The sequence below is a fragment of the Lolium perenne genome, chromosome 1 (genome assembly GCF_019359855.2).
Source record: "Lolium perenne isolate Kyuss_39 chromosome 1, Kyuss_2.0, whole genome shotgun sequence".
Classification (NCBI taxonomy): domain Eukaryota; kingdom Viridiplantae; phylum Streptophyta; class Magnoliopsida; order Poales; family Poaceae; genus Lolium; species Lolium perenne.
In genome coordinates, this window is record NC_067244.2 from 205,179,530 (window position 1) to 205,198,885 (window position 19,356).

General features: G+C 40.1%; 1 long non-coding RNA gene across 2 annotated transcripts; it reads right to left on the reverse strand.

The window, feature by feature from the left end:
- Positions 1–15,415: 15,415 nt before the first annotated feature.
- LOC127320595 (uncharacterized) lies at positions 15,416–18,670 on the reverse strand. Of its 2 annotated transcripts, XR_011747375.1 has the most exons (3): positions 17,676–18,670; positions 15,868–17,576; positions 15,416–15,616 (listed from the first exon to the last, which is right to left on the reverse strand). It is a non-coding gene; the product is annotated as an uncharacterized lncRNA (long non-coding RNA). The 2 variants fall into 2 exon arrangements; XR_011747374.1 differs by having other exon boundaries at positions 15,416–17,576.
- Positions 18,671–19,356: the final 686 nt, after the last annotated feature.

Genomic DNA, 19,356 nt, shown 5'->3' on the forward strand with positions numbered 1-19,356 from the left:
ATTTCTCTCGCACTTTACTTACTCGTACTTTATTCAACTGTTACATCAAAACCCCCTGAATACTTGTTTGTGAGCATTTACAGTGAATCCTTCATCGAAACTGCTTGTCAACACCTTCTGCTCCTCGTTGGGATCGATATTCTTACTTATCGAAAATACTACGATACACCCCCTATACTTGTGGGTCATCAAGACTATTTTCTGGCGCCGTTGCCGGGGAGTGAAGCGCTATTGGTAAGTGGAATTGGTAAAGAAAACCTTTACTGCTTGTGCTGATTTTATTTCTGCCTGCTTCTATAAGTCATTATGGAGAGATCTTCTCTTCAATTTCTATTTGGGAAATCTACTACTACTGCAACGGTAGTGGATGAGGCGCCAGGTGAGGAAGTGATACCATATAAAATACCTATGAAAATTATTGAACGTGTTATGGATAACCGCTATGAAGGGGATGGAACTGTCCACCGTGGAGATCATTTATTGTTCTTGCATGAATTATGCGGTTTATTCAAGTGTGCAGGTATTGCTATGGATGAAGTGAGGAAGAAACTATTCTCTATATCGCTGTCTGGTAAGGCGGCGCATTGGTATAAATTACTGGATAATGGGGATTCTCTTGAATGGAATGATATTGTGCCCCGGTTTTATTCTAGGGATTTCTATTTTCGTGCCCTCGGTTCCTTAGTTGTGCTCACTTTTCCCCAGCTCCTTAGTTTTTCCTCAGTTTTCCCCAAGACCTTGTCTGAAACCATCACAGAATCTTTATGTGGCCGGTTGCCCGACGGTTGACCGTTATCTTCTGACTAGTGGGGCCACGTAGAGCTCGCAAAGACACGTCAGACCATCCATCTTTGTTTGACCGTAAGCATCGCTGTATCCCTGACGAAAACACGCACGAGTGGGGCTTCGGTATATCGAATGACAAGTGGGCCATGGCGCTGATACAAGGGGCAATACACGGGTAGGAATAGATTTTTAAACGGAGCTCTACAGCGATGGCGCGGAGGAGGTGGCCTGCGGAGTGCCGAGATGAGATCGACGTCCACAAAGAACTACATGAGGCGAGACCAGACGCATTAGATAGATATGAACTAGACGCGTTTAACCATGCAAAGAAGAGAAGAAATGGTCAACGACATCGACGACTACCTCAAAACTTTGACTGACCGTGTCCGACACGAACGCGAGCAATGTAGAGAAAACTAGTGTCTCTCCTTTCTGGCGTGTATAGATGGGTGCTAGAAGAGTGTGGTGGCGAAGGGAAAGACCTCGCGGTGGTCTGTGGCGTCCAACATAGCGGGGCGGCGTGGCCGTGCCCACATCGGCGTGGATGCATGTTCGGCATTGGCATCAGCATGTACGTTCGGCATTGGCCTCGGTGGTATCTCTGGTGTGTCAGTGATCGAATGAGGGGACGGGATTGAGGGTGCATCCCGACGGTGACCTAGCAGTGGCGTCGAGCATAGCCGTTCTGACCATGCCGATATCGGCATCGGCAAAGTTTGGAGGCTGTGGTGCTCGAATCAAGGAGGGATTTGTTTCTTGTACGCCAAAAGTGATTTGAAACAAGTTTCGTGTTGAAGGTTAGGTAACGAAAGTTTGTAACTAAGCCCAAAATTATACTAGCGCCATGGTGAGGTTCTTTTTGATAGAGCTATACGGTCGGGCAAACTTTTTTGACACTTTTTAGATAGGGTTCCTTGTTGTTACACGTATGGCATCATATATGGCAAATTTGGGATCATTTGGAGATGTTCGAAAAAATCACTTTGCTTAAACGCATGCCGTTTCGTCTCACTGAAACCAGCTTTTCTAACAAGGTGATTTGTTTTACCTCCTCTAAATGACCTCAAATTTCATACAGCTGATCTTCTATACATAGATAGATAGATTGTTTCGTTTTTATATTTTTCGAACTTTTTATTTCCCTTTATAATATCCAATTGATTTTCAGGTCAAAACCTCGAAAAACAGCATCATGTATGGCATCATTTTCGCCATAAATTTCAAATTTTGTGAAACTTTCCCTTTTAGATATTCCTTGTTGTTATAGATATGGCATAATGTATGCCAAATTTGGTTAGGTCTCACTGAAACCAGCTTTTGTAACAAGTTAGGTTTTTTCGACCTTCTCAAAAGGGATTTTTTTCTACCTTCTCTAAATGACCTCAAAAATCATACAGACGATCTTCTATACAAAGATAGGTAGATTGTTTCGTTTTTACATTTTTTGAACTTTTATTTCCCTTTATAATACCCATTTGTTTTCAGGTCAAAACCTCGAAAGTTAACATAACTAGATGGTGAACCCTTCCAAACTTCAAATACAGAGATAGATAGATTGGTTCGTTTATCATTTTTACCGTGAATAGTAATGGCTACAAGAAATCGGTGATGGTCTATCATTTTTTGCGTGAAAAGTAATGGATACAACAAATCGGTGATGGTTTATCATTTTTTGCGTGAAAATTAATGGCTACAACAAATCGGTGATGGTTTATCATTTGGGATTTTCGTGGAAATTAATGGCTACAACAAATCGGTGACGGTTTATCATTTTTTGCGTGAAAAGTAATGCCTAAAAGAGTTTATAATTTTTAGCGCGTGAAAATAAATACAGAAAACCGCCATTTAGCAAACTTAGAGAGTGGAAGGTAACCGCCGACAGAGAGAGAGAGGGGTTATCCTGCCCGTTAGATCATACGATCAACGGTCGGCGGGCACGATCCGCGTGACATGGGCTAGACCAATCAGGGCAATGTTGCACGTGTGAGAGAATTTGTGGAGGGAGAGGGCAAAGCGAGTAGTATCAAGAAACCAAGGGCACCTATGTAATAAACAGACTAAGGGATTCAAATATGAGATTTAAAAAATGGAAAATGCGTGTTTTGTAGAATAAAACCCATCTTGGCCTATCTCAAACTATTTGCAATACAAATATACATGAGTGTGAGAATTGTGGCCTCATTTAGACAAAGTATGTTTTGGGGAAAGCTGTTTTGGGAAGGGCTTATTGTGGAAAACCATTCACCTTCATAGCTACTAGGTGATTTGAGAAGGCCTTTGAGAAGTGGCAATTTGTGGTAAAACTTGATTTATCTATGACTTATCTATGTTTTGAGAACTGGCAATTTGTGGTGAAGACTCCATGAGTATGTGCCACTATTTTTCGGAATTTTTGCACATTAAATGACTCATTTAACTAGTTAATCCCATTTGTTGACTGTCTGTTGACCAGCTACTTGAGGGTAAAACTGAGCATATTGCACTAGCCAGTATTAGCACTCAAGGGGAAAACTGAGCACACAAAAAATGCTAGTATAATGCACGAGGTTATACCTGAGTATATCTAAATTTCCAGGGTTAGACTCGAGGACGCGTGTTGCGGTGCAGAAATGAAAGACGTGCAATATTTGACGCGTAGACGCCGGTCGCGGTGCAGAAGTCGAAGACGTGCAATCGTGGACGCGTGGCGCATTGCAGAAGTCCAAGACATGCAGACGTGCAGCGGTGGACGCGTAGGACGCGGGTCGCATTAACCACCCCTTGCCTTTATAGACGCCTCCTCCCACTATCTCTGTCACTCTCACTCGCCTACGCAATGCCGCCTCTCTCACGTCCCATCATCTTCTCCAAAGCAAAAAACCCTCTCCCTCTCCCTCTCCTCTGCCGGCGAGATGGACAAGGAGAATGCCAATCCCATCGTCCACGGCGCCGTCGGCTCCAAACGCGACGCCTCCCTCTTCGACGCCGTCCCCTCAACGGGCGTCGCCGCCGCCTCCGCCGGTGCATCGGAGGCTGCTGCCGCCGGTCGCGGTCAGATCCCGCCGGGATGGGACCCCTACGAGCCGGTGCCGTACGTCCCGCCCCCGAACCGCTACGACACCTCCATAGAGGACCCATGGAACGAGGTAACTACGGTTTGCTTCCTTTTTTGTTCCCCAGTCCTTTTTGAACCCTATTTGTGCTGGTGTAGATGGATCTGTGGATGGATGAGTATTGGGCTAATATTTGCGCCGATTTTATTCCATTTTGCTTTGATCCCTCCTTGATTTCGTTCAAGATTTGGGTTTCGGCCGTTCGGTTAATTTATGCAAGTAATAATGGGATCTCAATCAGTTAATTTATGCAAGTAATCATAGGATCTCAATCAGTTATTTTATGCACGAATCAAAAGATATCAACCGTTTAATTTTGCAAATAATCTGGATTGTGTTCAAGTTCAGATCTGGAATCTGTTTCTTTGCCTATGATGAATCGGTGGGCACAGATTTTTACAGGGAGGGTTCAGCGAACCATTTCGGTGTACAAATCTGTTGTGCATGAGCTTTGGTTCGCTTACACCGTCCTCGTAGACATATAATCGTGTCCACTCTAACCGAGGCTGCCTCTCGTTTTCCTAACTTTGTTATCATGCACGTTTGCAACTCATTCACTAATAAATTCCCGTTTGATATGGATCAGGTTCTGCAGCGACGTCGGCGGCGACGACGAGCACCATGATGTCAAGACTCGCCGTGTGCGGAGGCTGCAGGTCGGCCAAGATGTCTCCTACCTCGACGTCGCCAAGGGTGTCTACGGGTGCCCCTTCTGCACTAGGAGGCTCGGCGGCACCGACTTCAATCGCGTCCTCACGCATGCCGAGAACATCGGCCACACCAACCCCAAGGTCGGCGCGTCGGTGAACCCCAACTCCTTCCGCGCCAAGCACTTGGCGCTCGGCATGCACCTCCGCAAAGCATCCGGCGGGTGGAGATCTCCGGCGGGCGCATGCCTCCGCTCAAGCCCAAGGCTCCCAAGGGGAGCAACAAGTGGAGGCAGAGGCAGATGGGGTAGGCGGAGTCCTAGACGTGTCTTCGCCTCCTCCATTTTGTTGTTGGGATCCCTTTGTTGTTAGCTAGGGATCCCTCGTTGTTATGTTGTTAGTATGATGGTGCTTTGATCTTTGTGAAGAACCTCGAACCCTACTATGTTTGGCTGCTGAATGCAGCTTATCATCTATATTATCTATCCCTATTCTACTATATGACCTTGTGAATTTATCGTACATTCCCTGTAGATTTGCTTCTAGATTTAACTACATACATATGGACCAGATGGAGTACTAGATTGGGCTCCCTACTAGATTTGCTGCCATATTGGGAAAACAACCAGGGCCAAAAGGCACAAATAATAATTGAAGAAAGACAGAAATGCAAGCTTCTCTAGATTTGATACTAATTATGTGAAAAAAGGCAGAGAGAAGGAGGCAGAAAAGGTACTCTTAAAAGGGAAATGCCAATGGCCGAGAGAGACAAAACCCAGCTCCTGCTCACGTGCAACCAAACGCTATCTCGTCCTGTCCCACGCGGTCCCTTTCTACCAGCCCCACGCGATGCGGGCCCACACGACGCGGCCCCACACGTCAGAACGGAGCGGTCAACTTAACGGGAATCCTGCCGTCTGAGCTGCCTTCTGCGGGTTTCAAACAAGGACTTGGGGAAAAGTGAGGAAAAACTAAGGGGCTGGGGAAAACTGAGCACAACTAAGGAACTGAGGGCACGAAAATAGAAATCCCTTTATTCTAAGTTCTATCCTCCAAGTGAAATTCACAAGGATCGGAATCGCATATATAATTTTTGGCCTCATGATGGAGAGAGTATTGCCCAAGCTTGGGGGAGATTGAAGTCTTTAATGCTCAAATGCCCCATTCATGAGCTTCCTGGTAATGTTATTATTGATAATTTCTATGCAAGATTTTCTTTTCAAGACAAGACCTTGCTGGATACTTCTTGTTCTGGATCATTTACACGCAACAAAGAAGAGTTTAAAAGGGACCTTCTTGATCGGATCCAAGAAAATACTGAAGGTTGGGAGAATGACAAGGATAGAGAATCAGGTATAATTTATGATTATAAATGCATTGAAGCTTTTATGGATACTGATAAATTTCGTAATATGAGTGCTACATATGGTCTTGATTCTCAAGTTGCTGCAAATCTTTATAAAGCTTTTGCCTCTCATTATGAATTTCCTAAGAAGAATTTTGATAAGTATCATGAACCGTATAAAGATAAAATTGATTCATCTATTAATAAATGCGTTGTAGTTGAAACTACTGATCATGTTATTCCTGAAGCTTATATTGAAAAAACTCCTTTCCATGCTAAAATGAAGGAGTACTCTGTTATAAATAGTGCGGTTCATAAAAGTGAAAAGAAACCTGTAGAACCTGAAGAACAAATAAAAGTTGAACCTGCTGTTGCAATAGTTAAAGATCTTGTGACTGAAAATGTGGAGGATGGTCATATTATTTTCTGTGAAGATGCTTCTAATATTGTTTCACATCCTAATAAACCCAAACAAGTTAGTGTTCCTATGCTATCTGTTAGAATTGGTGATCATTGCTATTATGGTTTATGTGATATTGGTGCAAGTGTTAGTGCTATTCCTTATGAGCTTTACACGGAGATTATGCACGAAATTGATTCTTGTGAACTTGAAGATATTGATGTGGTTATTCAGCTGGCTAATAGAGAAACTATTTCTCCAATTGGTATTGTTCGAGATGTGGAAGTTCTATGTGGTAAGATTAAATATCCCGACTTTTTGGTACTTGGTTCTGCTGCTAGTGATTATTGTCCTATCATTTTTGGTAGACCTTTTCTAAATACTTGTGGAGCTATTATAGATTGCAAGAAAGAGAAAATTTTGACTAAATTTGCTGGTGAATCTTATGAGTTTAACTTCTCTAAATTTACCAAAACTCCTTATAAAGTTGATTTGCCTAGTGATGATTTTAAAATGGAGCAGTGTGCATCTATTGTTCTTGTTCCTAATAATCCTTTGCAGCAACATTTGGAGAATAGCGAGAGTGAAGTTTTTAGGAAAGAAAGAGATGAGCTTGAGGAAATTTTTCTTCGCCAACTTATTCTCAAGCATGATTTACCGGTGGAAGATTTGGGTACAACACCGCCACCAAAGGAAGATCCTGTTTTTGAATTAAAGCCTTTGCCTGATAATCTTAAATATGCTCATATTGATGATAAGAAAATATATCCTGTTATTATTAGTTCTAAGCTTTCAGAGATTGAGGAAGAAAGGTTATTGGAAATATTGAAGAAACACCGAGGAGCTATTGGCTACACTCTTGATGATTTGAAGGGGATTTCTCCTTCTATTTGCCAACATGCTATTAATATGGAAGATGATGCAAAGCCTGTTGTTGAACATCAGCGTCGTCTAATTCCGAAGATGAAGGAGGTGGTAAGGAATGAGGTATTAAAACTTCTTGAAGCTGGTATTATATATCCTATTGCTGATAGTAGATGGGTTAGTCCTGTGCATTGCGTTCCCAAGAAAGGAGGAATGACTGTTGTGCCTAATGATAATGTTGAGCTCATCCCTCAAAGAGTAGTTGTAGGGTATAGAATGTGCATTGATTTTCGAAAAGTTAATAAAGTTACTAAGAAAGATCATTACCCTTTACCATTTATTGATCAAATGCTAGAAAGATTGTCTAAAAATACTCATTTTTGCTTTCTTGATGGTTATTCTGGGTTTTCACAAATTGCTGTTAAAACTAAAGATCAAGAGAAAACCACGTTTACTTGTCCCTATGGAACTTATGCTTATAGGCGTATGCCTTTTGGTTTATGTAATGCTCCTGCTACTTTTCAAAGATGCATGTCTGCTATTTTTCATGGCTTTTGTGAGAGTATTGTGGAAGTATTCATGGATGATTTTTCCGTCTATGGGAATTCTTTTGATAGTTGCTTGCGAAACCTTGATAAAGTTTTGCAGAGATGTGAAGAAACTAACCTTGTTCTTAATTGGGAGAAATGCCACTTTATGGTTAATGAAGGAATTGTATTGGGACATAAAATTTCGGAGAGGTATTGAAGTTGATAGAGCTAAAGTTGAAGCAAGTGAGAAGATGCCCTATCGAGGGATGTTAAAGGTATTCGTAGTGTTCTTGGTCATCTTGGGTTTTATAGGAGATTTATTAAAGATTTCTCCAAGATTTCAAAGCCTCTTACTAATCTTCTTCAAAAAGACGTACCTTTTGTTTTTGATGATGATTGTAAGGAAGCTTTTGAAACTCTAAAGAAAGCCTTAACAACTGCTCCTGTAGTTGAACCTCCTGATTGGAATTTGCCTTTTGAAATTATGTGTGATGCTAGTGATTTTGCTATAGGCGCTGTTCTTGGACAACGAGTAGATAAAAAACTGAATGTTATTCATTATGCTAGTAAAACTCTTGATGCTGCTCAAAGAAATTATGCTACAACTGAAAAAGAATTATTAGCTGTAGTCTTTGCTTGTGATAAATTTAGATCTTATATTGTTGATTCAAAAGTTACGATTCATACTGATCATGCTGCAATTAGATACCTTATGACAAAGAAAGATGCTAAGTCGAGGCTTATTAGATGGGTACTTCTTTTGCAAGAATTTGATTTACATATTGTAGATAGGAAAGGTGCTGATAATCCTGTTGCTGATAATTTGTCTAGATTGGAAAATATTGCTTATGATCCTGTTCCTGTTAATGATAGTTTTCCAAATGAACAATTGGCTGTAATAAAGGTGAGCTCGCGAGACAGTCTTTGGTATGCTGATTATGCTAACTTTATTGTTTCCAAGTACTTGCCTCCAACCTTTTCAGCTCAGCAAAGGAGGAAATTCTTTTATGACTTGAGGCATTATTTCTGGGATGACCCACACTTATATAAAGAAGGAGTGGATGGTATTCTGCGAAGGTGTGTTCCCGAATATGAACAACAAGAGATATTGAGTAAATGTCATGGTAGTGCTTATGGAGGACATCATGCCGGAGAAAGAACCGCGCAAAAGGTTCTACAATCAGGTTTTTATTGGCCAACTCTCTTCAAGGATGCGAGAAAGTTTATTTTATCTTGTGATGAATGCCAAAGGGTTGGTAATATCTCCAGACGTAATGAAATGCCTATGAATTATACTCTTGTTATTGAACCATTTGATTGTTGGGGATTTGACTTCATGGGACCTTTTCCGTCTTCAGAAGGTAACACTCATATACTTGTCGCTGTTGATTATGTTACTAAATGGGTGGAAGCCATACCTACAAAAAGTGCTGATGTTGAGACCTCTTTAAAAATGCTTTTAGATATTATTTTTCCTAGATTTGGAGTACCTAGATATATTATAACTGATGGAGGTTCTCATTTTATTCATGGAGGTTTTAGAAAAACTCTTGCTAGGTATGGTATTAATCATAGAATTGCTTCCGCTTATCACCCTCAAACTAGTGGTCAAGTAGAATTATCAAATAAAGAGATTAAATCTATTTTGGGAAAGACCGTTAATAAATCTAGAAAGAATTGGGCTAGTAAATTGAAGGAAGCACTATGGGCTTATAGAACTACTTATAAAAACCCCATGGGAATGTCACCTTATAAAATGGTTTACGAAAAAGCTTGTCATTTACCTTTAGAACTAGAGCACAAAGCTTATTGGGCTGTTAGAGAACTAAATAAAGATCCTAAACTTGCCGGTGATAAGAGGTTGTTGCAATTAAGTTCTCTAGATGAATGGAGAAGTGAAGCTTACGAAAATGCTAAACTCTTTAAAGAGAAAGTTAAAAAATGGCATGATAGAAGGATTATCAAAAGAGAATTTAATATTGGGGATAAAGTCCTATTGTATCGGTCTCGTCTCAGATTCTTTGCAGGGAAATTACTCTCGAAATGGGAAGGACCGTATGTTGTTGAGGAGGTGTATCGTTCAGGAGCAATTAAAATTAGCTCTCTACAAGGCAATGCCACGCAAGTGGTGAATGGACAAAGACTCAAGCATTATATCTCAGGTGATTCTTATAATGTTGATGTTGATATTATTCAAGTGGAAACACCGGAGGCTTTCATCAAAGGACAAATTGACAGTCCGCCAGAACTCGACTTTGAATAGGTAACAGTACTGGTAATGAAAAGTTCGCAATTTACTTTCCGAACTATATTTTTGCTGTTTTTGGAAAATATGAAAAATTACGAGATCGAAACGGAGTGGAAAAGACGCACGAGGGCGTGCCACCATAGGCCGGCGCGGCCTGACCTGGGCCCGCGCCGACCTATGGTCTGGCCGCCTCGTCGCCCCTTTCCGACTCTGGTTCGATCTGGTACTTTCCTTTTGTCGTGAAAATATTTGCTATATAATCCCCCGGACCCCTGGAGGTCCGTATATCGTTTTCTCGACGTGTTTTGTTTCGAGCTGTTTCTGCCAGGATCTGTTTTCGGTCTAGAAGCACCATGGCCTCCAACAACAAGGGCAAGGGGCTTTCGGAGGAAGAAGTGAAGAGGGTGCCATCAAGACAAGAGCAGCAAGCCGTTGGGAGCAAGCAAATCTTGGTGGGATCTGTTGACACTCGACGTTCTTTTTCTCATAACTTGCAGGGACCCTTACCACCCGCTCTTAGCCTCGACTCCTTCCCTGTGTTGGAAGAAGCTCTACGGACTACCGATGAGTTTTGTGATCAATATCGGGCTCTAAGAAGAGAAGTGGAGATACTCCAGGAGGAGAATTGCCGTCTCCGAAGAATGCTGGAATACCACTCGATTCACATCACAAGGTCATCATCACCAACTTCAGATAACAATGAATCTCTTCGAGTCTTAGTGCAGAATTGCCAAGCTGAGAAACTGAAGTTGAAGGAGATCTGTAAGAAGCGCGGGAGGAGTTCATCACCACCATCGCCGCAGGAGTAATTCATCATCGGTATTGGCATCCCCTTGGTTTGTTCGAAGCTTGGGGGAGTGCCGTGGTATCACATCATCACTACCTTTTACTTTTTATTGTCAAGTAGTGTCATATCATGAGTAGGGAAGTTATCATATAAGATGGGTTGCAGTTTGGAAGTATCTCTCCTTTGGTTGGTTATCTATGTATCCCTTGGTGTGAGTTATCGTTATGGAATATTAATGAGAGGTCTTATCATTTACATATTGCACATCTTATTTTAGTTTGCAATCTCTATTATATGATTTACCTTGTTGTTAGTATTGGTATCACTTTGGGAGCATTGAATAAATCTATTTGGTTTTGGCAGACTTTGCATTGGTCAATAGCAACAACACTTTGAGGTTTAAGTAGAAAAGAGAAATACATGTAGTTGTTTCATTGTCTTTCTTTCTTGTTAGCTCATAGCTTATTATTCTGAAGTTAAAATTGTTTGTCCACCATATCTACCTACTACATGGTATTTTCTGCCATTCTAAGTAAATACTTCATGTGCTACCTTTAAACAATTCAAAACTTAGTATCTCTTATTTGTGTCAATGTTTTATAGCTCATGAGGAAGTATGTGGTGTTTTATCTTTCAATCTTGTTGGGCAACTTTCACCAATGGACTAGTGGCTTCATCCGCTTATCCAATAATTTTGCAAAAAGAGCTGGCAATGGGATTCCCAGTACCAAACTAATTAAACTAATTAGACACTCCTCCATGGTATGTGATTGATGGACGGCACCCGAAGGATTCGGTTAGCCATGGCTTGTGTAAGCAAAGGTTGGGGGGAGTGTCATCATAATAAAACTAAAATAAAAAGGCACTCCTTCATGGTATGAGATTGTTGGCAGGCACCCGAGGATTCGGTTAGCCATGGTTTGTGAAAGAAATGTTGGAAGGAGTGCCACACAAAATAAAAATAAAATGGGAGCCGCTATTTGAAGGTTGTCTGGCAAGGGGGTTAGAGTACCCGCTACCAGTCGTTGACAACAACAAACACCTCTCAAAATGTTACATTTATTCTCTCTATATGATTTCAAAACTGAAAAAGCTCTAGCACATGATTTAATCCCTGCTTCTCTCTGCGAAGGGCCTGTCTTTTACTTTATGTTGAGTCAGTAAACCTATTTCCCTCCATCTCAAGTAAGCATTTGAGTAGTTGTGATCAAACCATTATATTGTGATTTGCTTTATCATGTCTTTTATTTTTCCTTGTTTAGTACAAGTTTTATCTGAATGAATATAGCTTTGCAAGTTATCAATGATCATGAGGAGACCATTATGATTGAGTATGCAAGTTGTGCCTTATAAACTTTAACATGAGAGCGCTGCTCAATGAGATAAGTATAATCTGTTAATTGTTCTCTGACCAAGAACGAAGTTTGCCATCACCAACTATGATTTCTTATGCACCTTTATTAGTGATTACTTTATACTTGTTTCAAGTTGAGTTATATGAGAAAGTTGTTTACTAGAATGTCTTGTGTGAATGAATATGATGCTTCTTGTCCGTATTTTATTTATCGACTCTTCACTCCATAAACATGTGGTCCTGTTTACTGAGTTCAGTTTCGCTTGGGGACACGCGAAGTCTAAGCTTGGGGGGAGTTGATACGTCCAATTTGCATCACTATTTTATATCATAATTTGATGTTATTCATTGATATATTTCATATTGGGACACAATACTTATGTTATTTCATCTATTTTGCATGTTTCATCATTACTGGAGGATCAAGCACCGGAGCCAGGATTCTGCTGGAAAAAGCACCGTCAGAACGCAATATTTCAGAAGATCAACTGTGGAAGGAAATTATACCAAAAATCCTATTTTTCAAGATGACGAAGGAAGCCAGAAGGAGGAGCTGAGAAGGCCCAAGGTGGGGCCAGACCACAGGCCGGCGCGGCCCATGGCCTGGCCGCGCCACCTTGTGGTGTGGGGGCCCCACAGCCCCTTTCGCCTCCTTTTCTTCGCGAACCCCTTCGTCCCGAAGACCTAAGCCACAGAGGGTACCTCATGAAGAGTTACAGCCGCCTCTGCGGGGCGGAGAACACCAGAGAGAAAAGAGCTCTCCGGCGGGCAGGAATCCGCCGGGGAAATTCCCTCCCGGAGGGGGAAATCGACGCCATCGTCACCGTCATCGAGCTGGACATCATCTCCACCGCCATCACCATCATCTTCATCATCATCACCGCCATCTCCACCGCAGCACCTCGTCACCGCTGTAGCAATTTGGGTTTGATCTTGATTGTTTGATAGGGGAAACTCTCCCGGTATCGATTTCTACTTGTTGTTAATGCTATTGGGTGAAACCATTGAACCAAGATTTATGTTCAGATTGTTATTCATTATCATATCACCTCTGATCATGTTCCATATGATGTCTCGTGAGTAGTTCGTTTAGTTCTTGAGGACATGGGTGAAGTCTAAATGTTAGTAGTGAACTATGGTTGAGTAATATTCAATGGTATGATATTTAAGTTGTGGTGTTATTCTTCTAGTGGTGTCATGTGAACGTCGACTACATGACACTTCACCTTTATGGGCCTAGGGGAATGCATCTTGTACTCGTTTGCCGATTGCGGGGTTGCCGGAGTGACAGAAACCTAAACCCCCGTTGGTATATCGATGCAGGAGGGATAGCAGGATCTCAGAGTTTAAGGCTGTGGTTAGATTTATTCTTAATTACTTTCTTGTAGTTGCGGATGCTTGCAAGGGGTATAATCACAAGTATGTATTAGTCCTAGGAAGGGCGGTACATTAGCATAGGTTCACCCACACAACACTTATCATAACAATGAAGATTATTTAGCCGTATGTAGCGAAAGCACTAGACTAAAATCCCGTGTGTCCTCTAGAACGTTTGGTCATTATAAGTAAACAAACCGGCTTGTCCTTTGTGCTAAAAAGGATTGGGTCACTCGCTGCAATTATTTCTCTCGCACTTTACTTACTCGTACTTTATTCAACTGTTACATCAAAACCCCCTGAATACTTGTCTGTGAGCATTTACAGTGAATCCTTCATCGAAACTGCTTGTCAACACCTTCTGCTCCTCGTTGGGATCGACATTCTTACTTATTGAAAATACTACGATACACCCCCTATACTTGTGGGTCATCAGCGCTCACAAAGTTGTTTCATAAAAAATCAAATTATCATGTGACATGTGCAAAAAAGACAAAACTTAGTGCTAAAAATAATGCTTTTCACAAGATAAACTTTCTATTTTTTACATAGACAACAAAAAATATTGTTTTTGTGAAACTTGACAAATCCACATATATTATGGAGATGTACATATTTTTTATCCAAATTTTTTGACACTTCAAAATATGATTTTTTTTTTGTAGAGGGAGCATACCCACCCGGCTGCCAAATTGAATTTCCGAACATAGGCCATCTCATTGTCATATATGAAATACATTTTGTCCCAAGAAATTGACATGGCAATGGTTCGGTGACAAGATCCTCTTACATACCATTATATGCTCTAGATTTTTCTAGTTTGGGTATATCAAATCATATGATAGAAACCTCTATCAAGATATTCTTTACCGTAAATTTAGAGATATGAGCAAATATACGTAAGGATAAAACATAAACATCATATTCATGAAGGTGACACAAATTAATCTCGAAGTAAAGAAGCGTGATTTTTTTTTATTTTTCTTCATTGTCACATATGACAAGATTTGATTTATGTGTCTTTATATGACACATTGTATTTTAAGAAACTAATATAATTTTCTCTATGTAATAGAAACTAAATGTAGCACACTTTATTAGACATGAGTCTGAATTTTAAAACTGAGTTATAAAAAGTAAAAAAGTCAGTACATATAATTTTTCCGTTTGACGCCCCTCGGGGCCAGTTCATAGAGCAACCCTAACTCAAATAACCGCTCCATGACCTTCATCTTTGAAGTAAACCCCCGTCCATACACATCCGGCAGACGCAACAAAGTCGATGCTCCAAGTTTGATTGTTTTGTTTAGCTTTTTAGATTTTCAACCAGTGGGACGGTTCTTCATGGTATTTTTGGTTGAATTATACAACTAATCTAGTTTGATGATACTTCGCAATAAAATTTTGTAAGCATGTTGCCACTCCACATTTTCATAGACACGCTTTGTCCTTGGCAGGTTTAAAACCGTGTCCTTTTAAACCGTATGGTCTGAATCTCAACATTCAGCTAATACCTATTTGCTGCCAGAATTTGTCAAAGCATAAAACCAAACTTTGCTTTCTTGATTTCGCCTAACCTTTAAGTTGCACTTATTTCCCCTTTTTTGACATATCGGACATGCATGCCTCTGTATTTGTTGTTTTAGCGGAGTTGACTGTGCGATTTGAGGATTCTACGAACATTCTCGTATATGTGTATATGTATTTTTTCCTCATTCGAAACCTTCTACTCATATCTCTTATCACTTCAAGCCGTGCACAGAACATAAATGCTGCATACTCACTACTACAAAAGCTGGATGGCAGATCGACACGAGTTTGAATCACGAAACGCAACCACGCGTCCACGCATAGGCCCGTACGTCCAACACACCAAGCCCTTAATTAAAGTTGAAGAAACTAGTTGAATGCCCGTGCTTTGCCACGACGTCCTAATATTTTCTACTGTCTCACATGTAAATATAAAGTGAACATAAATATTCATGTATAAAAATAGATAGACAAATATTAATTCAAATGCCCATATATATACATGTCTCAAATCTGTCAGGCAAGTATTACATTTTGAAATACAATGATCATGAAGAAAGTTGCTCAAACGTGGTCTAGCTACATCAACATGAAATTAGCATGTGAAAGACCCCTCTTCCAGAACCCTACCACGTAGATGCCCGCCTTCAGAACGCCTGAAATATGTTTCTTGATAAGCATCTCTTTCATCGTCCTATCTTGGACCTGAATACTCGGGCCACGGGATCTGGTTGCTCCCGCGGCTTCGAAGCATCACGCCCTTTCTATCCTACCAGTTTGGGTTGTAGGCTATCTTCACGACTCACGAAGATGTGAGGCATGCCATACATCGTGATGTCCTCATAGACTTATGCTATTTTCAGAAAATGTTGATGCATGCCAAATTGAAGAGTTCACCTATACATACCTTTTCACGAGCAAAAAAGGGTAGGTGTAGACCAAAAGTCAACAATTTGGGTATGGATCTTCTATGAAGTGGTCCTGAAAAATAAGATCTAATGTGAAATTCAAATTTTAATTTTGTAGGGTCAAGTCTAGAATAAATTATATCAGATCATGTAAAAAGATATCTTAACCGAGAAGGATTTGGTACCATCTGTAACATTTAAACACCAAATAATATAGAGCATAAAACTCTCATAATGTTTGTACTACTTAATTACAATACGATATCCCTTTGCCCTTTCAGTATTCAAAAGTACAAGAACTGACTGATTACCTATGCCCTATATATCATGAAGGGAATAACTATTCACTTTTGTTCCTCAACCTGCACGAACTTTTCACTTAAGTGCAGTAAGAGAGCTTTAAAAGCTAATGAACATATGAAAAATTCACTCCTCTAGCCACTAATTTTGAAGTTTGAACCCACTCAATTCTTGTTCAGAAATAGGAACTTGAGTGACAAAATTAGAAAACAAACGATATAAATATCATACTGAGACCATAAACTCACCAGATAATAGAGTTGTGCACAAGGCTGGCGGGATCAAAATTCTGTAATCCACAATATATGTATCATGGACTTATTAAGCTCATACAACATGCTAAACAAAATAAAGACATAGACATGAGTAGGCCAATGAAATAGAGAAAAGTACTGGAAGCCTGGTTGTTGTTCAACCATTCACAATGAAAAATTATTCTCATGTAATGATAAAAGTCTGTGCCAATTAAAACTTCATTGTAGTCCAGCTTCAAGACAAACTAAATTGACAGATCCAAAGGAGCTACAAGGATCTAAAGCTTATCATAATTAAGTCTCATGTTGCAATAAATTGCACATAACCAAGTATCTAGCTAAGTGCACAATACCAAGTTAAGATATGATATTATTAGCATTTGGCAACATGATTTTACAACCAAGTGATCAAAGCTAATCTGCATCAGTAAAGACATAAATATCTCTTAGCTGAGTTCATAAACCACTGTTGTTAAAAGATGCTGCAACTATATGCTTCAGAAATGAAACATAACTTAAGATGTATGGGAAAAGATATAATCAACAGCATAGAACAAGTGCAACAAAAAAACATACCTAATGTGCATTATTCAAAACGATCAGCATGCCACATGGCCAGAAGTCATATTGGTACAGTGGATGACAACTACTATGCCGTAAACAATATACAACTCATTACTTGTTTCCTTGGTATCTTAGTCAAGACATAGATTTTTTTTCCTTTTCCTTTGTGAATTTTACGTTGTGGGCAATAAAGTCCCATTTCTTGCTATTGTTCTCCTCTAATCTATATGTGGATATGTCAAAGTAGAATTACGTTGCACCTCCAGCAAGGTACTCCAACTCCAGAACAACACATCAGACATTACTTGGCATGGTAATAATTCAATTTTATATGTTTGAATATCCATATATGTAGCACCTAATACAGGCCCTATACTTTTCATGCTCCGTACTTTGGTAGAAAGCAACACTTTCAAAGTTAAGCCATTTTCTTTTGCCCCAATATTTTTTCAATGCAAAATCCATTCAATGCAAGGCAAAAGTAAGCTTCAAGGAGACACAACAGAATACCAGCGAGGGAGAAAGGCTCATTAAGAACTTGTTTCTGTGTTGAATACTTCAGGTTCTGAGCCTCCCTTTGAACAAGGGCTCTACAAGGAAGAATTACTGAGATTGAATGGATCAACAGAGATATAGTAGAGTGATACAGAGAAGTTAGGACATAGTTCTTTTTGTGGTAGAAAACCTACAAAGTACATGAAGACGCTTTAGCTTTTCTTCAAGTACGATTCAGTCTTTTTCTGGGGAACCAATCAATATAAGAAACAATTTTTCAAATCAAGGATCTCTTGAGCAGCGATGTCGATTTGTTCACAGGTTTGAAAATTGACCTCCTGAATTCTACTCAGCTGGACTCTGCAGAAAATAAAATAAGGAAGGGGAATACAGTATTATATACCTCAAACATGTAACTGATAGGGACATAACAAGAGAAAATGGAATTATACATGCATATACAGGTTCAAACTATCCAGCCACTTCATTAACATTGCATGTGTTTAAATGAGTCTTTATCAGAGAACCCCAATGGTTGAGCCATCATGCTTTACTCAATAGCACTATTTGCAGTTAAATAGCTAAAGTTTGATTTACCACATCTGAAGTATGCACGTCTCTGATTCTATGACATAAACTTTCGTGCATGCCAAATTGAAGAGGTCATCTCAGATACATACATTTTCACAAGCAAAAAAAGGTAGACGTTCAGACAACCAAAGGCCAAAAATTTGGGTGTCAATCTTCTAGGAAATGATCCTGAAAATAAGATATGAGGTGAAACTCAGAGTTCAATCTTGCAGGATCTGGACCAGAAAAAATCAAAGTTGTTATAGTCCATAGCATTTAAGCAACCACATCATTTAGAGCCTAGATGTTTTTATAAAGAACATACATCATTTTACATTAGAAGAAACACCAAGATGACGCAGGGGTTGTCATGACAACTGAAACCAAAATACCAAGGCTAACAAAATAGCACACAAGCTGGACCCAACGAAATGAAAAGAAATTTCAATCCCTATAGTTCGGCTTCAGGTGGCCGTGAATGAAGTGGCAGGTGTTCAGAGCCTGGATGTGATCGATACAGCAAGCAAAATTACACAAAATGCAGAGAACTCATTATGAGAAATGTTTCTGATTGTCAATAGGAATACAATAAGTACTCTAGGAGGTCATCTGAAATATGAATACATATCAATTTTGACAAAGCTTTCCATGCTTGCGGAAGGCACAACCACGCTTAATAACAATGACTAAACCTCTTACTGGTATCATTCTTAGGCCATCGACCATCGGATTATTCTAGGGAGCCCTGAAAACTAACCAATCTTAGTGATAATACTAATGCGCCTTATCAACATCAATCAAATTTAGGACATCTCAAATCATACAAAAATGTCTATTACCTCATAAACCAGCAGATGGAAGCGTGTTCGAGCAGCGGGTTGCGGATGCAGAACTCCGCCGTGTACCTTACAGTTATCCCAGAAACACATACCGCATCCACCTGCTCACCACGCCGGAATAGAGTAATGCTTCCGTGTGGGGGAAAGCAAGATGATTGGTGATTGGCATCAGTGGCGTCAACAACAGTTTTGCCATCAGAGAGGCGGAGGCCGCTAGTCCAGTCCCCGGATTTGAGAGAGGCGGCAGCAGCTAGTCTGTCAAAACCACATACACTCTGTTAAAACGAACTCAATTCAAGATTTAGTGTGCCCAGATAGTATATTTCTTGGCAATGGAAGAAAACAATAAATCTCATAGTAAGGCTTCACAGCAACGGAACGAATATATTTCTACCATCACTATCAAGTCACCATGGAAATTACAGCTGGAAACAGACTACATTAAATCCATGTTTAGAAAAGGTGA